The sequence below is a fragment of the Mastomys coucha genome, unplaced genomic scaffold, assembly GCF_008632895.1.
Source record: "Mastomys coucha isolate ucsf_1 unplaced genomic scaffold, UCSF_Mcou_1 pScaffold22, whole genome shotgun sequence".
NCBI classification, from domain to species: Eukaryota; Metazoa; Chordata; class Mammalia; order Rodentia; family Muridae; genus Mastomys; species Mastomys coucha.
In genome coordinates, this window is record NW_022196905.1 from 167,676,979 (window position 1) to 167,699,886 (window position 22,908).

Here is a 22,908-nt window from a genome sequence, read left to right on the forward strand (position 1 = left end):
CCTTCTCTCTCTCTCTCTCTCTTTCTTTCTCTCTCTCTCTCTCCATTACCTCTTGAATTTTATATCCCAGCCAGGTGGTGGTGGTGTACACCTTTAGTCCTAGCATTCAGGAGGCAGAGGCAGAGACAGAGGCTGGTAGATCTCTGAAGTTGAGGCCAGCTTGGTCTACAGAGTGAGTTCCAGGACAGCCAAAGAAAGCTACACAGTGAAACCATGTCTCAAAAACAAAAACAAAAACAAAACAAGAAAACAATTAAAAAAAATACACCTTTGCTTTCCCAGAGATCGACTGGGTAAGTCAAAGTCTTACCCTCTTTTTGTATAACAATCGCATGTCCCATGTTTCAACTTAGCAGTTCCATATCTCACATTTGCTATGATTCATCAAGCTCGACAACTGGTGACATTCATTTTCTGTCCTTTGGGCACTTAGTGTAGACCTGTCTTCAGTGTTCTGTCACCTAGGCTGTGAGGAGAAAGCCCTGATTCTCACTGACACCCTCACCAGTGTGGCCTACTGTACTTTATGGCCCTAAGCTTGAGCTGCCTGTCTTATTAGTGGGCAGCCACACACTTCCCTGAGGCTGAAGCCCTTTTGTGAAGTTAGAGAGTAGATGAGTTACCATCATCCATGGTATCTTTGGACTGGAGGCTATCGCTTACTTCTGCTCCAGCTGCCATACCCAAAGACAACCTCAGCAACCGAGTCCTCCTGTAGCTCTGCTTTTTCTAGAAGGAGAAAATTCCCTGGTGATGATTGCGGAATGCTTTTCTCATACCAACTGCAATAGAGTCGAGAAATCCCCTCCTCGTTTAGCTCTCATTTAAAAAGTTATCATATGCTTTCCCAAACCAGTCAACCTTCCTTTTATCTTAAAATTAGGGGTAAGTGTGGGCGGGAGGGTGTTATATGTGGGGATGCCTCTTTGATGCAAAGCAACCTGACATTATAACAAAGTGCCCCAGTGATGTTCAGCTGTAGCCACTCACCTCTTCATTAGTCACCCCACAGTTCTAATACATTAAATAACTTGACTGTTTTTGGAACTTGTATGACTAATGGACTGAAAGCTGATAGAATAAGGATAAGTTTCATAATTAGGTTTTGCCAAGAAATTGTGCAAACTGTCTATTTATAATGTGGTCAGCTCCTGATTTTTAATGAGGACGTTTCGAGGGACTGGAGCCTCTGGCAGCACTCGCTTCATGTTTTAATTACCCATGGTAATTTTGACAATTACACAGATGTCATAAATCACATCATAATGACCCACGAAGAAAGCAGATTTAATTACCGTAAGGGGAGTTCTTCAGTTAAGCAGGTAGACGCCAAGTGCCCAGCAAAATGGGAGCCACATTTGAAACTACAGCTTCCAAATTCTGCATGGTAGAAGAAGTGGCCTCTGCAGCCCATGCCACAGAGCATAACATGGGAAAGCATTGTTAAACATCTGCTCTAGCTTTAACATGGAAGAGCTCTGACATTATCACCCACGTCGTTACAAGAGGAGACCGAACAAGCGTAAAATTATGAGACTTGATTTTTTGGTGTGTCAGAGAAGTGAGTTTGCCAGGTAAATGGTTACTTTGAAAGAATGGGTCACAGCTGAGATCCTTGCTGGAGAAGGACCCACTGGCACTGTTCTTCTGTGAGGGCTAGACAGATGGGGATTTTTTTTTTTTTTTTTTTTTTTTTTTTTTTTTTTTTTTTTTTTTTTTGGTTTTTCAAGACAGGGTTTCTCTGTGTAGCCCTGGCTGTCCTGGAACTCACTCTGTAGACCAGGCTGGCCTCGAATTCAGAAATCTGCCTGTCTCTGCCTCCAAGGTGCTGGGATTAAAGGTGTGCACCACCACTGCCCGGCTCAGATGGGGATCGCCCGGCTCAGATGGGGATCTTAATGAATTATTGGTGGCCAAATGAAGATGAGGTGAAGGGTGAGAAACGACCGAGCTGCAACATTCGAGATGCCCTTAGAAGCTTTCACCAGGATCCTGATTTATTATCGTTGCTTTGCTAAATGGACATGTAGTCAAAATGCCTCCTAAATACGTACATTTATAACCACAGACCAGCGTTGCTTTCGTATGTGAGGGAGCACAGTAAAACTGTCAACATGGCTGCTTCATGGCCTGGTGAAGGGGAAGGGTTTTTTTTTTTTTTTATTGTGAATCAGAGAGGGAAAATATCCAGAGGCATCTGGAGGGGACCAGAGCAGAGAAAAAAACAAAGCAGACTGGAGGTGGCCAGGCCTTTCTGCAAGGGAAGGGAGGAGAGCGAGAGAGCGAGACAGAGAGGGAGAGTGAGACACAGAGAGAAAGTGAGACAGAGACAGAAACAGAGAGAGGCACAGAGACAGAGACAGAGACACAGAGACACACAGAGAGAGTCTGGGTGGACAAGTCACCATGTGGATTGTACAGACTATGAGTAGCTGGGGAACAGAAGGGTCTGGAGACTACCTATGTGGACTGTGAAATGACTGAGGAAACTGGGATGGCTCCCTCTTCCCTTCTGCCAGAAGTAAAGAAAGTGACCCCTTTTGCTTACTGCCAGAAATCCTCCTATAGTCCACCTTGAGCTCATTTCTGAATGTTACGGACTGCCTGAGACCTAATAGCATCAGCCACAGTCTGAGAGACTTCCGTTTGTAGAGAACAATGATTAATTCAGAGAGTCCTGGCAGGTCAAAGTACTAACAATGGGTGAGTCCTCAGCCCTAAATAGAGCACCTATAACTTTCTCTCCATCCCATCCACAAGGTCCAAAAATGAAGCATCACGAAGGAGGGGCCGAAAGTCCGCAGGAACTGGAAGATGGGTGGAGGTCTGTGAAACGCTTGCTGTCTTTCGGATTTGACATACTGTTGTAATTGTGAACACATCCAAGTTATAGGTAGCTACAAAAAAACCTGTATGCGCATGCACACGTGCACGTGCACACACACACACACACACACACACACACACACACACACACACGAGCCATGAAAGCAGGAGGAAAATTAGTAGGAAGCAGGAAGGTGGACATTGGAAGAAAGAAGAGAGGATAATAGAGGGTGTGTATATCATCATTATTTTGTATGCATGTATGAAACTAACATCAACAAGAAGACAAAAGTCAAGAAAATGTCAGAGTCTCTGACATGCATGGAGCTCGGCTATGGTGAAATATACCCAGAGGGTGTTTATGTATGGCATCTTATTCTCCAGAGGGCGCCATCTCTGCCGGAGGGATGGACGTTTCCTACTCTAGCCTTCCTGTCTCACCTGAGGTCTTGAGAAGGGAGCCATGAAAGTAATTAAAGTACTCTTTGAAGGTCACAGCCTCAAGACACAAGGCCGCCAGAAGGTCCGTAGACTTAATAAAAAGTTATAATCTATCTTTTCCCATGCACTGCTACCACATCAATAGGACTTCAGCATTTACAAATGAATTAGGGTAGAAGGGGCTGCAACGGCCAGAGTATTTAAGAAGGAGTTCCTGAGAAAACCCAATGAAAATAGAGGAGGCAGAAACAGTAACGCTAGAAAAATTCAGAGCCTCCTGAAACTCCATCTGTAACAGACAAAGGTGACGTAGCTACATACAAGAGCAATGCAACCCTCACAATAAAGATGTCACTTCAGCATGCCACTAGATGGGCAGAAACTGGGGCAGCACCTACTAGCTCCAACAGTACACACAGAGCGATGTGGCTCTCTTTCAAGGTTTCAAGTTAGTTAAAAATACATATTGAATAAAGCTGGGTGGTGGTGGCACACGCCTTTAGTCCCAGCACTTGGGAGGCAGAGGCAGGCAGATTTCTGAGTTCAAGGCCAGCCTGGTCTACAGAGTGAGTTCCAGGACAGCCAGGGCTACACAGAGAAACCCTGTCTCAAAAACAAAAAACCAAAAAACCAAAACCAAAACCAAACCAAAACAAAAAAATACATATTGAAGATTCTGAGGCAACTCCTGAATCTGAGAGAGAGAGAGAGAGAGAGAGAGAGAGAGAGAGAGAGAGAGAGAGAGAGAGAGAGAGAGAGAGAGAGAAGCAACATGTAAGAGCCGAAGTTAAAGTGATGTATAAAATGCTGAACTAAAACTGGAGAAAGTAAGAGAAAGAAAAATAAAGATGTAGGAAATGGGATACAAATAGGGAACACATGTACAACAATGAAAATAGTTATCACAATAGTAGGCACGAGACAGGATGCAGTCATATGCCCTCTGTAGGAAAGCCACTCTAAAAAAAGATTTATTATTTTTATTTTACACGTATGAATGTTTTGCCTGCATATATGTCTGTCCCTGGAAGTGGACAATTGTAAGGAGCCACGAGAGTGTTTGGACCTGACCTTGGTCCTCTATGAGAGCAGCAAACACTCCACTTCTGAGCCATCTCTTCAGCCCTGAGAAATAATTTCTAATATAATATTTGGATAGATTAAAAAACATAACTTGTAGGAAAGATAGACAGTGGCAATACTAGTTGAAAAAGAAAGCTTTGCTCATCACGTTAATTAGTACACAAGGGATTTTGAATTCATAACATTGTCCCGGAAAAAAAGAATGATTAGGGAAACAAGTCTCCATGAACACATAATGATCCTAAAACCAGAGTACCAAATATGTGGATCAAATGAATAAAGCCATGAGGAAATGAAAATTGTACTGTTAACATGGATGCTTCTGGCCTCATTGTTTGCTCAAGCTGCAGAAAGTCAGAAAGGACAAGGTTGATCTGGACATGGTATTCATCAACTTGACCTAATTGCCATTTGTAGGAGGCTCTGTCCAATAGTTGAACAATAAGGTTCTTCTCATACTAAAATGGACCGCATTCAGGGATTAAAAGCTACATTAACAAATTTAAAGGAATGAGAATCAGACAAAATGTGTTTTCAGACCATAATGGAGTTAAAAAGGAAATCGATAACAAAATAAAGCTGCACAGACCCTTGAATGTGGACTTTAAGGAAAAACTCTTCTAAATAACGCATGTATGAAAATGTCTAAAGAGAAAAAAAAATTTAAATGCTTGCTTTTGGTAAGTGATTACAGCAAATTCCCAGGATATATGATTAGTCTGCAAAAGCCATTTGCTTTCCTACATAAGAGCTGTAACTATAAAAGACTAAAATTCAAAACTTGAAAAATTTTTTTTTTTCAATAGCAACTAGCAATGGGCAATGTATATGCTCTGGCCTGAAACCCAATCAGCTGCTGGATCACTAGGATACCTGACACTAAAGCGGGCAGGCTGCTACTCAGCCAGTTCCTAACATCTTTTGCCCTAATGACATCGTCACTTTATGAATTTATCAGATTCCGACCCAGTTGTAAGAAGCAATGGTTTCTATAATAATTACAAATGATTTCAACCTTAGAGAGTCAGAATTCTACAAATGAATTATTCTTGAAGATTTGTCTGCAACCTATGTACGTTTGTGTGTGTGTGTGTGTGTGTGTGTGTAAACATCCTCATTATTTTCATATACTTAGATGGAAATAATCCTAGAAGCATAATAGGAAGTTCTTGCTTACTCGTAGATGGCTGTGCTGACTGTAATTTAACTTCTTGTAGATTACTCAATTACCGTCTATGAATGCCAGTAATTACATGGTGTTATAGTACTTATAGCTAATTGGATTACAGGCAGAAATTTAACCTTACATGAAATAAATGGTGTAATATGGTTTCTCGTTCCCATTGCTATTTTTTTCATGTAAAAGCTTTATTGTACAGTGTGGCACACGGTTTTCCTTCTGACATGTCCAGCTCAAGGACTTCCAGTGTATTCCCAGAGGCAGGCACCATCATGACCACCCAAGTTAGGGATAAGTTCACCAGCTACAAATGAAAATTTGACAATTAAAGCAATTGCTTCCCAGTTTCCTTTTCCCAGATCTCCTGGAAACCGCTAATCTTTCTCTTTCTATGGGCTTGGCTATTCTAATTTTTTAAAATTATAAATTTATAAAATTATAATTTTATGAAATTAGAATCATACAATATGTGGCCTTTGTGCCTGGCTTTGAAAAACAAGCTTGGTATGTGTTATGGCTTAACATAAACGGTAACTCAGCAGCCTTGTGTGTCCTCCGCTGCTGTAGCTGGGGCCTGGCTGGCAGAAGTGAGTTTCGGGGTTGGACATCTGCTTCTGTCTTTCATCCCAGTCCTCAGCTTCCTCATCTACTATAATGTTCAGAGCGGCCATGGCACTCCTGCTGCCAGGGGGTTTCCTCTTCCCACCACGATAGACTAACCTGGAACCATCAGTCCAAACACAGTCCTCCCCCACTTAATTGCTTCTGTTAGGTATTTTATCACAGCAAAGGCACAGAGGCACAGCATGCGCATGGTACCACAGTAATTCTCCCCTCCTCTTTGTGTCCAAATGGTATTCATTGTAATTTATTCTTTTCTTATTCATTCATCAGCGTGTGTGTGTGTGTGTGTGTGTGTGTGTGTTTAGAATGGTGTTTCAAACAAATATTTGTGTGCATGTTTTGGTGCAGGTAGGTTCTCGTATCTCTTGGGAATATAACCAAAGGATAAGATTGTTAACTTTTGTGATAACTTCTATTTATATTATTTCCTTTTTTCTTTTTGTGATTATAACTACAGAATTTCTCCCTTTCCTTACTTCCTCCAAAACCTCCCATATACTCCTCCCTGCTCTCTTTTAAATTTATGGTTTCTTTTTCATGAATTGTTATTGCATATATATATATATATATGATATATATAATATATGAGTGTATAGGTTATATTTAGGAATATAATGTATATTATATATCAGATATATAATATATAGAAAAATATATTTTCTCTATCCTACTTTAAAAAATTATTTACTTTTTGAGATTATAATATAATCACATCATTTCTGCTTCCCTTTCCTCCCTCCAAACTCTCCCCACTTGCTTCGTCTTTAAAGTTCACAGCCTCCTTTTTAAAGTTGTTATATGTATGTGTGCATTCTTAAATATATAAATATAACCTGTTCAGACTGTATAATGATACATGTGTGCATGTGTATGTAGTGCTGACCAGTTGATGTCCAGTTGGTACGCTCTCTCCACCGGAAGAACAGCTCTCTCAGCAGCCTTCATTACCTATAGTTCTTTTATAGGGCTGGGGCTGAGTTTTCCTCCATTCACATTAGCTTTTTGAGATGGGGTCTCTTACGGCACCTGGAGCTTAGCAGGCCAGCTGGCCACCAGCACAGTGAACCCATGGATCCTTCTATATCTGCCTCCAAGCTCCGTGATTCCAGATGTGTGCTGCTGTACCTGCTGGCTTTTTATGTGGTTATTGGGGATCCAAATTTAGGTTTTCATGCTTGTGTGGCAAGGACTTTACAGATGGAGCTGTCTCCCTAGTGCCAATCCTAACACTTAAAAGTAATTTATTTATTCTTTGAGAGTTTCATATATATATATATATATATATATATATATATATATATATATATAATATATTTTGGTCCTATTTACCTTTTACCCTGTCCCCAACTCCTCCCAAACTTCTCCTTCCAATTCTCCTCCCAACTTCATGTCTTCTTTTATTTTTATTTTTTATAACCCATTGAGTCCAGTTAGAACTGCCTGTATATACATAATAGCTATATGTCTACTCTGGATGGGTTGGCAACCCACCATGGTTGCTATGGCAACCCACCAGAGACCATACTCCTCAAGAAAACTGACTGTTCCTCTCCCAAGTAGCCATCAACTGCCAATAGCTCTCAACTTTGTGAGGGCTTCTCGAACCTTTCCCGCCCATGCTGGAAGCTTAACTGGCTTGCCCCTTGGGAAGGCAGCTGTAGCTGCTACGAATCACAAGTACAATTGTTTTGTAGCTTCCTGAAGACACTGCTTCCTACCAGTTCTCCTGGATAATCTTTCCATATCTTTTTTTTCATGGTGTTCCCGGAGCCTTGGGGAGAGAGGATGAAACTGATAACCCCTCTGTGCTGAGCACTTTGACCAGTTGTGTGTGTCTGTGAAAACTGCCAACCACTGCCGTAGAAAGCTTCTCTGATGACGGTGTGCTAATTTATTCTTATAATGATGAATAGTAGAAGGATTGATGCTCTGTCCACTTGGAAAAACTGTGGCAGTAGGCTTTTCTTCAAAGCATGTGATTTCCCCAGCCACGGGTTCTCGCCCGCGTGTACTACACATGAGTTCCTCTCTGTGAGTGGGCTTTAAATCTGACCAGAGAGTGACTGGTTAGCCCACAGCATTCATGCCACTCTTATTTTATACCATTTGGTTATCGTCATCCAAGTATACATGAAGTGATATTGCATTGGGATTTTGATTTTTCTCATAGGTAATTGTGTGAGATTCTTTTGTGTATTTATTACTAATTTGTCTGTCTTCTTGAATCAGAGACATACCGGTTCAAATCTTTTACCACTTTTAACTTGGGTCTCTTTTTCAATTGCTCTGTGTGTGTGTGTGTGTGTATATACACACATATATATTATACACATATATATGTATACACATATATATATATGTATACACACATATATATTATACATAAGGAATATATATATAATTCCTTATGGAGTATATTATCGGCAAATATTTTCTGCTACTTCATGAATTGCCTTTTCATTTTGTAGAGTCCTTTGAACCACAAATCTTTAAATTCCTTTAAATTGAAAATAACTTTATTTGCATACAATATATTCTGATCAGTTTCCCTCTCTCATCTCCCAGATCTCCCTACCTCCCCATTGTTCTAACTCCATGCTTTCTTTCTCTTTCCTTAAGGAAACAAAATTTTTTAAAATTTGGTGACATAGTGATACTCTATCTCAAGAAAAGGAAAGGAAAAGAAATGGAAAACAGAAAAACAAAGTGTATACAGAGTCTTTAATTTTTTAAAAAATTAATTAATAACTAATTAATTATTTATTCACATTACATCCTGATCACTGCCTCCCTCCAGGTTACCTCCACCCCACTCCCCTCCTTCTCCGAGTAGGTGAGGACCCCCCGGGTATCCCCACCCTGGCACTTCCAGCAGAGACTACAGTTTTAAAGACTTAAAAACTAAAATGATCTTAATTACGGATTCCAACAGCAAACTCAAAAGGTTGAGACAGTAGGAACACTGACGCTCCGTTTGCGAATACTTCACGTTAGGTTTCGTGGCATTAAAAATCAAGTTGATTTGAAATCATAAAAAAATGCTACTATGATTATGCAGATGTGGCTTATTAGTGACTAAGGGTTTTGCTAGGAGTGTGTGTTTGTTTAACCACAGCAGCCTCTCCTTGCTTTATTAGTGATTAAGGGTTTTGCTAGGAGTGTGTGTTTGTTTAACCACAGCAGCCTCTCCTTGCTTTGATCCTTGAGAGCTCTGTCCTTCAACTTCTAATCTCTGACTGTCCTTCAAAGTTCCTCATAATGACTTTTCTGCCACTGTTTCAGTAGAAGCTGATATCAACTTGAAATTGCCCACCCTACTGCCAACAGATGACCAAACTAGAGGAGCCTTACGACCTAGTGACTCGAGCTGAGTCCTGAATCAAATAAAGAACATCCATACCCAAGAGATGAAAATCCACCAAAAGCGAAGAAAACTAAGCCCAAGCTCAGCCTCTGCTTGCTCAGGACCTCTTGGTTTTCTCCTGAAAGCCATCAAATAGATCTTTAACTTTCAACCACAAATTGCCCTAAGGACATCACCTGGGGTTTGGAATGGGAAGCCAAAGTCCAAAGGGCTGTCAAAGTGCCGTAACTCCTCCCTCCTCAACCACTCAGTCACTCTGGTGTACTTGCCTCACTTCCCATCGGCTGGGCACCTCCTATGCCTTAGCTGCACTTCTGCATTCTCTCCTACTGCTGCTTTGCTCAGAGGACTTTGATGCAGGTCACCTTACTGCTGGTTTCCAACAGGCCTTCTTGATACCCTCAGCTGCTTTGTGTTTTGCCAGCATGGCTAGAACTCCACTGCAATCCATCAGGTTTTAACAGATGGTTGGAAGAAGCCCAAGGGTGCAGTGATTAGTGACAGGAAGGTGGTCCTCTCAGGTGAGTCTCCTCAGGGCTCTGGCTTGGCTTCATGGCTGGCTAATTCTCATGCTTTGTCCTTGCCTGAAGTCCTGACAGTGTTGTTGTTATTTTGGTCTCAGAATCTTTTATCTGTCTTTGATTTGCTTTCTGCCAATTATGCTGTCTTAGTTGAGTTTCTATTGCTGTGATAGACACGATGACAGAAAGCAACTTGGGGATGAAAGGGTTTATTTCAGTTTGTAGCTTGTAGTTCGACATCCAGGAAGTCAGGGCAGGAACTCAAGCAGGGCAGGAGCCTGGAGGCAGGAGCTGATGCAGAGGCCATGGAGGTGTGCTGCTTATTGGCTTGTTCATCATGGCTTGCTCAGCCTGCTTTTTTATAGTTCACCAAAGCACTGGTGTAGGGATGGCTTTGCCCACAGTGAGCTGTACCCTCCCACCTCAACCAACAATTAAGAAAATGTACCCCAGGCTTGCCCACAGACCAATCTGGCTGGGGCCTTTCTCAGTGGAGGCTCAGTTTTCTCAAAGGCCTCTAGCTTGTATCAAGTTGACATAAAACTAGCCAGCACATATGCTTTCTGATGAGAAATTACCCATCAAATTCATTAAGAAGCTTCTTTCCCATGGCTTTCTGTTTTCTGTTTTCAAGATTGCTTGTCATGGACCTTCCAGAGTCTGACCCTGATGTAACCATCTGTGAATTCCTTTGTGATTCCTGAGCTTGAAGTTTCCTCAGCTTCTGGAACATATAAATCAAGGTTTTTAGCACAGTTCTGAAAGTTTGATCACTCTCTGTAATATCTTCTTTTTTCTTGCCTTTACGTCCCCATCCCTTGAACTCATATGCATATTTGCATACTGCATGGTGTCCCGACGTTTTCTAAAGATCTGTCCGTTTCTCCAGTATTTCAGTCTTTCTTACAGAATACACTGGATAATCTGTGTTGGCCTATATTCAAGCTCATTAATTCTTCTGTCAGCTCAGATCTAGTAGAATTTTCGTTGCAGTTATTGTACTTTGAACCACCTTTGATTTTTGTTTATATTCTAACTCTTCACTGTTACTCTGTGTTTGGTCGCATACAGTTTTCATATTTTGATTTTCTCAGTAGCATTTTTATTGGCTTGTCTTGCTGTGTATGGGTAATATAGCCCTGTCGAAATTTCTTATGTGAAGCCAGAAGGTTTTCATAATATAATGTAGTATTCTAAAGAAATATCTTACTTCTCTCACCTTAGAATTGCTGTCATGTGTTGTTCCAGCTGTTTAGTGACGTTCCTGATGCACTCCTCTGAAGTTTGTATTCTCTGTTGTGCGTTGACACTTAAGTCTCTACACACTTAATTGTATGACTATACTGAGATTTCCTTAAAAGCCTTGGGTTACAAACATAGGCAGGAGATCTACAGTATTTCTTTCATGGACTAAAGGGTATCATGGAAAAGAGAGAGAAAAAAGTAATTGTGAGGTGGAGAAAGGGGAGGAGTCCTATGAAACTGTTTCCTGGATGGCTGACTCACGAAGAAAGTGCCTTTGTGGGTGTGACTCCCAGAGCAGTGTGGATGGGTATGGCGCGTTCTATTGCTGGGAACAGACACCATGACATAAAGGCAACCATTTAATTGAGGCTGGCTTACAGTTTCAGAGGTTTTAGTCCATTATCATCATGGTGGGAAACGTGGCATCATGCAGGCAGACTTAGTGCTGGAGGAGCCGAGAGTTCTACATTTTGATCAGAAGGCAGACAGGAGGAGACTGGAATTCCACACAGGGTGGAGCTTGCATAGAGATCTCAAAGCCCACTGCCACAGTGACACACTTATTCCAACAAAGCTACTCCTCCTAATAGTGCCACTCCCCATGGGTCAAGCGTGCAAGCACACGAGTCTGTGAAGATCAAACCTGTTTAAACCACTACAGAGTGTCACAAGACAAGGTCTGGCTGACTCACACAGAGAGTGTGTATATTACATTTTGAGTATATTAATAACATTCGTGAAGATTTATTTTCTACATTGTTATATGAGTGTCTAGTGTTATATCAGTGTAGATTCTTTTTTTTGTTGTTGTTGTTGTTGTTTTTGTTTTGTTTTTTCGAGACAGGGTTTTTCTGTGTAGCCTTGGCTGTCCTGGAACTCACTCTGTAGACCAGGCTGGCCTCGAACTCAGAAATCTGCCTGCCTCTGCCTCCCAAGTGCTAGGACTAAAGGCGTGTGCCACCACCGCCCGGCTTCAATGTAGATTTTTGGCCTATGAGGCTGAAGTTATGTAATATTTGCCCCATTACAGAAAACAAAATGCTCTAGATAATTGAGTTGGTCAGACAGCACATGCTTCAATATTATAGATGAAGGTTAACTGTAAGAGTTTCTCATGGGAAACTATTGTTAAAAATATGAGTTTAGTATAATATGTTTTGGGAGAGCTGAGAAAAGTAAGGGTGAAAGCAGGAATGAAACCCATAGAAGATGGAGGAATTAACAAATATAATAAGGTCGTCAGTAAGATACCTGGGATTTGGTGTGGTCACTGTTAGACAAGAATCCATAGTGAAAGATGATTAGAGTGTCTACAGAGACCAAGTGGAAGAGATTGGGAGAAACACCACGGATCTGCAACTGCTTTCTGTTTCATGGTGTGATGAGTGGAGACACACTACACATCTATTTTCATGGGTATTGTGATACAGAAGAGAAAGAGGTAGTTTAAAGCCTTTTACTTCAAAAGAACTTATTAAAGAATTAAATACCAGGAAGGCAAATTGAAGTGGAAACTTAAGGGTTCTTTGGAAAGTCAGTTGTGTTGGATGGTTTGCTGGAGCAAACGCATGAAGGAATGCTTTCCTGAAGCAGACACAGGTGAAAGGATGTTTTGCTAAAGCAAGCATGTGAAAGCACACGTGATGAAGGATTCTTCCCTAACCACACGCATGTATTGGCCTGCCTTACATTGTGTAGTTAAGCTCCATTTTTTTTTGGGGGGGGGGGGACTCCATGGAGAGAACTACACCAGAAAAACTTCTGGTGGTGTGCTATGGCTTCTTGCCAATTCTGTGGACTCTGGCTGATTGGCAGATGATGTCAGCCGAGACAGATGCATGTGCTGAGGCAAGACACTTGGAGGACATGTGATGTTTGGAGGGAGTATAAAAAGGACTCCACGGGGACAGCGATGAAGGCTTGCAGCGTGTAGTTATAAAAAATCAATCCACACTAGGTTCAGCTAAGTGCTGGCACAGTCTCCCCACCTCATGGGGAGCCACAAGGAGTAGTCTGCCCAGGTTCCCATGGTTAGCCTGCCACAGAACCACTCCACACTCCTAAGCCTGCTGAGACTGGCTGCCACTGGCTCTAAACCCCTAACCCCATATAATGAAAACTCCAGAGGCTTGTAATTTATCAGCCAGATTTATAATAGTACATCTTCAACCCCTAAAATGCCCACACAAAGAAGTCAAAATCACTCCATGCTTTTACCATGGGCAGTTGCTTTACCACCAACCCATCAGTGGGCAGAACTATCCGTTCATCTTCTCTACTGGCCTGGTGAGGAAAACAGATGGTGCACACAGTGCCTTGTCAGTGTTCTCAGAGATCAATTCTTTTGTAGTCTAGCATGAACTGGCATCTGTATAGAAATGTAATTAATATAAAAATAAGTAAGACTTGCTGTAACTTTAAATTTTTTCAAAGTCTACTTTTAATGATAGTTTTTAAACACTTTAACCTCCCTTCTAGTCCACCACCTACCAGAGGTAGTGGAAAATAAAGGATATGGGGGAAGTGAACCTGTTTATTTGATATAAACTGATATAAATACAAGCTGCACACCTAGATTGGACAGATGTGCTTTATTTAATCATCTAAGACTTCCCCAATTACTTATGGCTCCTAGAACCACGTGGTTCTGGCTCATCATCCTCTCCTATAAGTTCCATCTTGTCTCCTCATCTCCATCTCTGTCTTTTTTTCTGTCTCTCTGTTCCCTCTCTAAAACTTTCACCTCCACCTTCTTTTCCCACTGCCCAATCACAGGCTCCAGCCTTATCTGACTAAGATTTCACCTGACCTCACCTGTGTACAGACAGCAATCCACAAAGGCTAAGCTTGAGGCTTGCTTGTAGAGCTAGCTTGGCTTGCCTGTAGAGCTAGCTGGGCAGCACTTGTTGGCTTCCCATCTTCTTTGCTGATCTTCATTCGCTGAGAGAGGCACATTTGAGAACTCTTCTTGGTGTTTCTGTTCGCTCTGGTGCCTGCTGCTGCCTTGTGCTGAGGCTGAGGCTGAGGCCTGGCTGTCTTTGCTGGGTCGTGGCTTCTGCTGTCCTGATACTACTGATATACTGCTGGTCTATCCATGAATTGTTTGCAAGTGGATCCTGCTGCCACTGCTGACCTGTGAACTGAACTGCTGACTTCCTGACAGCGTAGATGGGATTTTCTCCAAAGAACCATATCTAAACAGGTCCGTTTCCCCGGTAGCCTTTCTTTTCCACTACCTCTGGTGGGTGGTGGGCTAGAAGGGAGGCTAAAGCATTTAAAAACCATCATTAAAAGTAGACTTTGAAAAAAATTAAAATTACAGCAAATCTTACTTATTTTTATATTAATACATTCCTATACAGATGCCAGTTCATGCTAGACTACAAAAGAATTGAACTCTGAGAACACTGACAAGGTACTGTGTGCACCATCTGTTTCCCTCACCAGGCCAGTAGAGAAGATGAACGGATAGTTCTGCCCACTGACGGGTTGGTGGTAAAGCATGGGGTGATTTTGTTCTTTCTATGAGATTCAGTAAGAAAGATCCCGATCAAACCTCACCAATCAACATTCTCAATGGCTCTATAGTGCAGCCACTTAGGTTAGACACAAGAAAGATTTTTATCATCAAAAGTAAAATGTGCATATGAATGTTTGGTGAAGAAGGTTCCCATTGAATTAGAGTCTCTCTCTCTCTCTCTTTCTCTTTCTCTCTCTCTCTCTCTCTCTCTCTCTCTCTCTCTCTCTCATTTTCTCCAGGAGTCACAACTAAGTAAACATCATTGGGAAAAAAAAATGAAGAACTTCCAAAATTTCCCTCCACTTCTTCAAGATAAGAAATGAGGCAGATGGAGGGAGGGTCTTTTGATGAGACAAGCCTGAGGTTCAAGAGATTAAGATAAGAAGCTGGGTGCAGTACTGAGAGCTGTAATTGCAGCATTAGGAAGAACAGGGAGGAGGGATGGTGAATTTGAGGTCAACCTGAGCTGCGTGGACAGCTTGTTTTCAAGCAAACTGACAACAACAATAACAACAAAACCCACAAAAATAAAATAAAAACAAAACAACATCAAACAAACAAACAAACAAAAAAACAAAGTAAGCACGATGGTCCATGCCTGTGTATATCCCAGAACTTAGTCAGCCAGGGTCATGGTTTTAGTCTAGCCTGGGCTATATAACCAGACAGACTCAAAAGATATACTAAACCAACCAAGCAAAGGAAAATTCAGGCATGCAGGACCCCGAGGTATCACCACACAAAGGAAAGCCCAGGACTCAAGTGTTTGAAACAGAATTCCAAATGAGAAGGAAGACCTGAATGCTCTGCTGACCCCTCCCCCTTTTTTCTCATTCAACCTTCAAAGAACAAAAAAACAGATGAAAAATCTAAGCAGGAGAATGAATGCTCCGTGATTATTAAGGCTATCTCATTCTATGACTCCCTTTCTACCTCTGGTACAAACCCCTAGTCCTCAACTTCCATCCCTAATAAGAGCCTAACTAACTTTAGCCACACTGGCTTGTTAAACAAGACTAACAGCAACCTTTCCCTGCCCCCACCCGAGACCTCTAATTCTAACTTTTCATCTTTAATCATGGCCTTTGAGCAACATATGGAGCAGAAGGAGGCCTTCCTGTCATGAAGGGTCCCGAGTGGCCTCTGTGCCCATTATCCCCATTGCTCCTTGACAGGTCACGGTGCTAAGTAAAACGTTGCTGCGCTGGGGAGGCCTGTATTCGCCGCTTCCCTCCAGCGATAGCTTCCAGATGTGAGGAAATCTTTAAAGCTCGTGGCCCTCCGCACATCATTAGGTCCTTCCCATGTTTCCAAAAAAATCCATAATCACCAGCACAGTGTTTTGTTTCCAGCCACAGGGAGTTCGCGGAAACTAAGCATTATGGATAAGAAGACTTCACACGTCACCTCTTACTCTTATGGTAGGGAAAGTTACCAGCGGGGCTCGCGGTGGCGAATCATTCAAGTTCCTCTGCACAGTCTCTGCTTTTGATTTGGTAACTCCCACCCTCAAAGGCACAAGTGCACACTCACACCAGGAATATATGATGTGGTCCAGTCTGATACATGTGTGTGTGTGTGTGTGTGTGTGTGAGAGAGAGAGAGAGAGAGAGAGAGAGAGAGAGAGAGAGAGAGAGAGAGAGAGAGAGAGTAGTTTTCCAGGCCCACTCTTTCCCTGCGTTCCATAAGGAAAACATTTATGTCAAATTCATCTCTGACCTGGGCTTGAACCCAGAGCAACTTGGGAAATGTACCAACGGGGTCAAAAGGGAGGTACTTTTCAGATAGTTTATGCGTGTACACCCCACCTCCATCCCTCACCAGACAGAGTGATAAAAGAACTCCTTTGCTTCAGATTTTCACCTGTGTCGATGATGTATTACCGGGTTGACGAATCAAGTGTAATGACTTAATTTTTCAGTTCCGAGCCACCGAACAAAGAAAACTTTGTATCCTAAAAACTGATCTGTGAAGGAAAAATATTTTTCGCTTAGATCAACCTGTATGTTGGCGACGTCACTTGACATTTAGCAACTGTTAGGAAATGTGCCGAGAGCACCAAGTACACCCTTATGCCGAAAAGACTGCTGGGAGAGTTCCCAGAGATTTCAGCCTTGCCCTGAGCCAAGCTCTCCTGCTTGGGGTACAGACTCTGGCCTTCATCCAAGTACCTGCTGCTCTGGGCATGTCTCCTTTATCTTTACACTCCCAAATCCCAAGCTCAGCATCCATACGACATAAAGGGATGGAAATGAGACGCCACTTGGAGAACAGGTAAGGAAGACGGAAATTGTCTTTTTCTCTCTCTCCTTGATCTTCCTCCTGGTAACAATTTGAGCTGAGACGTCTGCATGCAGTGTTTTGTTTTTTTTGTTTGTTTTTTTAAAAACAAACAACAAAAACAACAAAAAAAAAACCCAAGAAAACCAGGAAATGCCCTTTAAAGGGAGCTGTCGGTTTTTACTCATCAGAAATGAATTGGAGGCTTATAGAGATGTTGCAGTCCAAACATAGAGCGAGGTTATCTGGTAGAATACTGACCCGAGCTGGGCTACTCCAACTTTGGTTATCACTTCTAAGCAAGAGGGTAGAAAATATACCTTTGTGGCTGATTAATTAATTAATTAATTTATTTATTTTTTGAGACAGGGTTTCTCTGTGTAGCCCATTTATTTTTCAAGACAGGGTTTCTCTGTGTAGCCCAGGCTGTCCTGGAACTCACTCTGTAGATCAGGCTGGCTTCGAACTCAGAACTCCACCTGCCTCTGCCTCCCAAGTGCTGGGACTAAAGACATGTGCCACCACTGCCCGGCCTTTGTGGCTGTTTTAAATAGTGAATTCTGGGAACAGAAGTGGTGTGTCTGATGGACTTTATTTGCAGTGTCACTCACGCAGGGCTCCAGACTGATTTGCTTTACCGTGGAACACAGTTTTGTTGCCTTATAAAGACTGAAATAAAATTGTACAGAATACACAACTCTTTGAGTTCTAGACTTGTTTTCTCAACTATCATTTACAGGTGAGTTTTAATCATGCGTGCTGGATAGTTTTATATCAGCTTGACACAAACTACAGTTCTCTGAAAGAAAGGACCCTAAACTGACAAAATGCCTTCATAAGATCTGGCTGTAGGACATTTTCTTTCTCTCTTTCTCTCTCTCTCTGTCTTTCTTTCTTTCTCTCTCTCTTTCTTTCTTTCTTTCTTTTCTTCTTTCTTATATATAAGTACACTGTAGCTGTCTTCAGACGCAACAGAAGAGGGTGTAAGGCTTCATTATGGATGGTTGTAAGCCACCATGTGGTTGCTGGGATTTGAACTCAGGACCTTTGGAAGAGCAGTCAGTTCTCTTAACCACTGAGCTATCTCTCCAGCCTGGGCATTTTCTTAATTAGTGATTGATAGGGGAGGACTCAGCCCATGGTGGGTGGTGCCATCCCTGGGCTGGGGTTCCGAGTGCTATAAGAAAGCAGGCAGGGAGAGCCATGTAGAGTGGGCCAGTAAGCGTCACTCCTCCACAGCCTCTGCGACAGCTCCTGCTTCCACATTCCTGCCTTGTTTGGGTTCCTGTCCTGACTTCCTTTAGTGAGGGACTACCATGTGGAAGGGTAAATCAGATAAACCCTTTTCTACACAACTAGCTTTGGTCATGGTGTTTCATCACAATAATAATAACCCTCATTAAGACACCTAGCCAACATTTTTTTTTTCTTTTGAGGCAAGGTGTTATACAGTTTAGGATGGTTCATTTGGTCAAGGGGCTTGTCCTCCTCATGCTAAGATTTTATGGAATGCTCTTTCTGCATAGCCCAAGCCTTGGACGGAAAAACACATTGCTCTGATTTCAGGTCAGAAGTCTATGCTGAGAACTTACAGGTGGCCTAACGAGCTTAAGGAGATTTCACTAAAATGGTCGTGAGCCAGGATTTCCTGTCGCAAGCAAAACGGAAGCAAAAGGCAAGGGAGCTGGTGGCACTTTTGGAACTTTCTCTTATGGGTTGTGAATAGCATAGGGTTTCATCTCGCCTCAGAACATCTCCAGGAAGAATCTGAGGCAAGGCTGGGAATTGTGGGTGATGATGGCAGACACACACCATTGGAAACCACGCTGTTTGACTAGGAAAACTAACCAAAGTCATATATCAAGGCCAAGTGCCTCACAGATGCCCCCAGGCAGAAGCACTCTGACGTTTCTTGGGCAATAAAAAGCACATTTGTGGTCAGGGTACCATTCCCACTTTCAAACCAAGCACGGTCTGCTAGATCCTCCACATCGCTTTTCCGCCTCCAGCTTTTCCTAAGCACATGTTGACTTCAACCAGAAACTTCTCCCTGTTGACACGATAGAGCTTTTTAGAACCTCTGCGGTGCCCACGGCTGCCTTTACCTTCAGTCAATCAGCCTTTGTATTCCATCCCTTGTTTCCAAGTTCTAACACTGTTCGTGCTGGGTGCTCTCCTGGGTGATGTGCTGGTTCCTTTGGAAGGCTGGCGCGCACAACGCTTGCCTCATTTGCACAGCATATGGCTGAAGCGAGCTCTTGTTGAGGGCGCTACTCTTAACTGTGTTAGGTTTTGCTTTGGCAAGGACACCAGATGGATGCCTTTATGATGAAGTCAGTCTCACCAGACTCTTCTTTCATGCAGGTCTCCAACAGGTGTTTCCTCTAAGGCATATCTGTTTTCCATAACACCGGAATGAAGAAAGATGTAGCCCGTGACAGCTTGTATACATAGATCATATTCATTATGACAGAAGAATGTGCCGTGATCGATTTACTATTCCAAGTCCAGTTAAAGTGTGCTTTGGAAAGGATCTCTTCCATTTGCCAGGAGGGCATCTCATTACCGGACCAAGCGTTCTTTGATGAGGGGGAGGGAGGGAAGGAGGGAAAGCGGAAAGAGGGGAAGATATATAAAGGAGTAGACAGGAAGTTGTAGCAGTCTCTGGAGACCTGAGTGCTGGGGCAGAGAGCAGGCAGCTCCCTCCCTGGGGGCAAGATGTCGTTTCTAAAGTGTTTTCAAAGTGCTAGTAAAGACACTCTCCAACAGCTTGAGTACATTTTGTAAACATATTTTTTGGGAACCTTGAGGGCACTATCGAACAAGATCCTTGTTGGGAGAAAGGATGCGATGGAGATGGACAGAGACTTCTGGGGCTGGTGAGATGGACCAGCGGTTAAAAGCACTTGCCGTGTAAACCTAATGACTTCCGTGCGATCCCCAACACACCCACACGAGAAATGGTTGGCTACAGGGGCTAGAATCTGCAACCCCAGCACTGCTACAGGCAGATAAGAGGTAGAGGCAGATAACTTCCTCGGATGCTCTCAGGCCAGCTAGCCCGGAGTAGAAAACATTAAAGAAACAAGAGAGATCCTGCCGCAAGAACAGGATGGAAGGAGAGAGTCAGTTTTTGAGAATTGTCCTCTGACCTCTCCATGCACACTGTGACACACACACACACACACACACACACACACACACACACAGTCTGTATTCTCTCACAGGAATTCTAGACTAAATTCTAGTTTGAAGTGCTCAAATACCATTCATGATTTCTAGCAAGCAATGGCGGCATTGTGATGGAAAGCAAATTTAAGAGCAGAAATAAGTATATATAATTAAAGGTAGGTGGAGCTGCCTCCTCCCACCCGAGGATCTTTCTTCATCTATGATGTGTGTTTGACCTGGATGTGGTTTAGGAATTTTACTCCCTGGGACCATTCACACGTGAGCCTTTATTCTGACCTCAGACATATGTTCATTGTCACCAATTATTATTCATTTTTGGCTCCTGGCTCTAATGAGTTTTATGGTTTGATTTTGTTATGCCAGTTCCCCAAGTATTCTTGGACTGACTCTCCATTCTCCTCATTTAGGAATTCCTTATGACTCCCTGGCAGTAGTGCTATATTTCACTGGTGCAGTCAACCCTCTGTAGAAGGTGGTTGTGGTAGGGACCACACTCCAACGCTGTAGTAATATAAATCATCCTCCAGGAGCAAGAATGTCCTTCTGTGAGTCATAAGCAGCTGTTGGCTTTCTTTGGAAAGAAAAATGTCACCCACACGAATAACATGTCATGAACAGGTGACATTTGACAAAGACAGTGAGGGCAATGAACTGGGCTTTCAAACCCTCGATGACAGATGTGTCAAAAGGCATGGCCCTGAAACCCGGAGTTTTCTAGTGAGTTTAACAAACTTGAGTGTTCTAGTCTAATCCTTTTCAAAGACTCTAAAATCATCCTTTTGTTTTAAAACCATCCTTTTGCTGTTTGGTGTGGGCTAATTACCCCTGAGCACAAGGCCTGCCCCTGGAGTGTGCCTGATGTACCTATTGAAGAAACCCGATTCTCTTCTCGAAGTAGCTATTAATTGGAAATAGCTTCTTGGTTAGGGTTTGGACTCTGTGCTCCCCCCCCCGGGCTGCCATTTTGTTTGTTTTGAATCTGCGCAGGTCTTGTTCATGCTGCCCCAGTCTCTGTGGGTTCAGATGGGCATTGTGTCTGGAAGACACAGTTTCCTTGGAGTCATCCATCCCCTCTGGCTCTTAGAGTCTTTTGCCTCCTCTTCCACAGAGCTCCCTGTGGCTTGAGAGGAGGAGTTTGGTAAATGCATCCCCATTTAGGGAAGAGTGCACAGTGTTTTTATTGTCATTATTATTCTTTGTTTTAGTCTTTATTTTCTTCAGAGAGGGGAAGAATACAAAGTTGGGTGGACTGGGAGAAGGGGGAGAATATAGAAAGAACTGGGGTAGGGCAAAAAAATATGATCAAAATATAGTGTATGAAAAATTTAAATAAAAACAAAATGGGAAAATAAAAGAATGATAAAATAAGCTTTTGTCTATTTAGTTGATTTTAAGTGTTGGACTCTTACAACAACAAAAATAAGTAAATAATGCCATGATAGCCCTAAACAACTGAGGTGAATCCTTGAAGATGCTCTCATTTTTGTCCTTTTGAGGATCTAGACTAACTCTCTCACTGAAATGTGAGCAGTCACAGACATAGAAAGTCTGACCTAATCAGGCGCCGCCACCTCATTTTCCAGAGTTAAAAGTGCAAATTTAATTTCAGTCATTTTCCTTGTAAACACTTGCTGGTAAATTTAACTAATAAAAATGATTTTTACATGCTGTAAGAACCTACACAATTTCCCTGTCTACAACTAGTTGATAACTACAAATATTTTCTTGCTTTGCAAAACCATTTTCATTCATTTTTTTCTTATACACACACACACACACATACACACACACACACACACACACACACACACATACACACACACTTCCCTCCACTGTGGTTTCATGCTAGTACGTGGGCAGAATGCATTGTGATCTTTATAAAAAGCACTATTAATCACTTGATCAGAAGCATACAGTTATCAGAGCTGTCACATCAACTGAAAGTCTATTAGGGTTGCTGGAACATGGTCTCATTCTGAGCTCTGCAACATCAGCACCCACTGAGCAGGAGACCAACATGTTTTCAGTGGGAAGTAAATCTTTAGAAAGAAGGTTGAGAAGTCAGGGGCAGACTGTCTCCCCAGGAGAGCAAGAGAAAAGTACAGGTAATTTGTTACACCATATTTGTTATGCATACAGACGGCTACATGATAGACACCCTCCCTATAATAGTGTGCGATACAGCAATAACTGACTCTTTGGTTAAGTTTAGGGGGCCTTGTGCTTCAGACACATTACTGTTTTGAAATTTGTTTCTCCAGGGGAGAATTACCCAGATTTCAAAACTCAAAAGAGTCCTTGAATTTTGTTTCATTTTGTGGAAGGGTTTGAACTAATAGCATACCCCTCACCCCACAGGTCCACAGGACTATCTTGCTATACAGTCTGTTGGAACGAAGTCTCTGTTCGAGCTATGCTCATAGATGAGGTCTACTATGTATCTTGTTTTTTAATTGTTTTGTTATCATCAACAGAAGAATTTTGAGTCTTCAGGTATGTTCCAAAAAAAATGCCCATCAAGGCTTCATTATTTAAATTAAAAACAATCCGATTGTGGATAGAGAGATGGCTTACTGGTTAAGAGCACTAGCTGCTCTTACAAAGGTTTTTTTTTTTTTTTTTTTTTTTTTTT

At 42.3% G+C, this 22,908-nt stretch overlaps 1 long non-coding RNA gene across 1 annotated transcript in view; it reads right to left on the reverse strand.

Moving 5' to 3' along the window:
- Positions 1-22,908, reverse strand: part of LOC116069081 — a 74,590-nt gene that overhangs the window by 14,041 nt on the left and 37,641 nt on the right. The window lies entirely within an intron of this gene.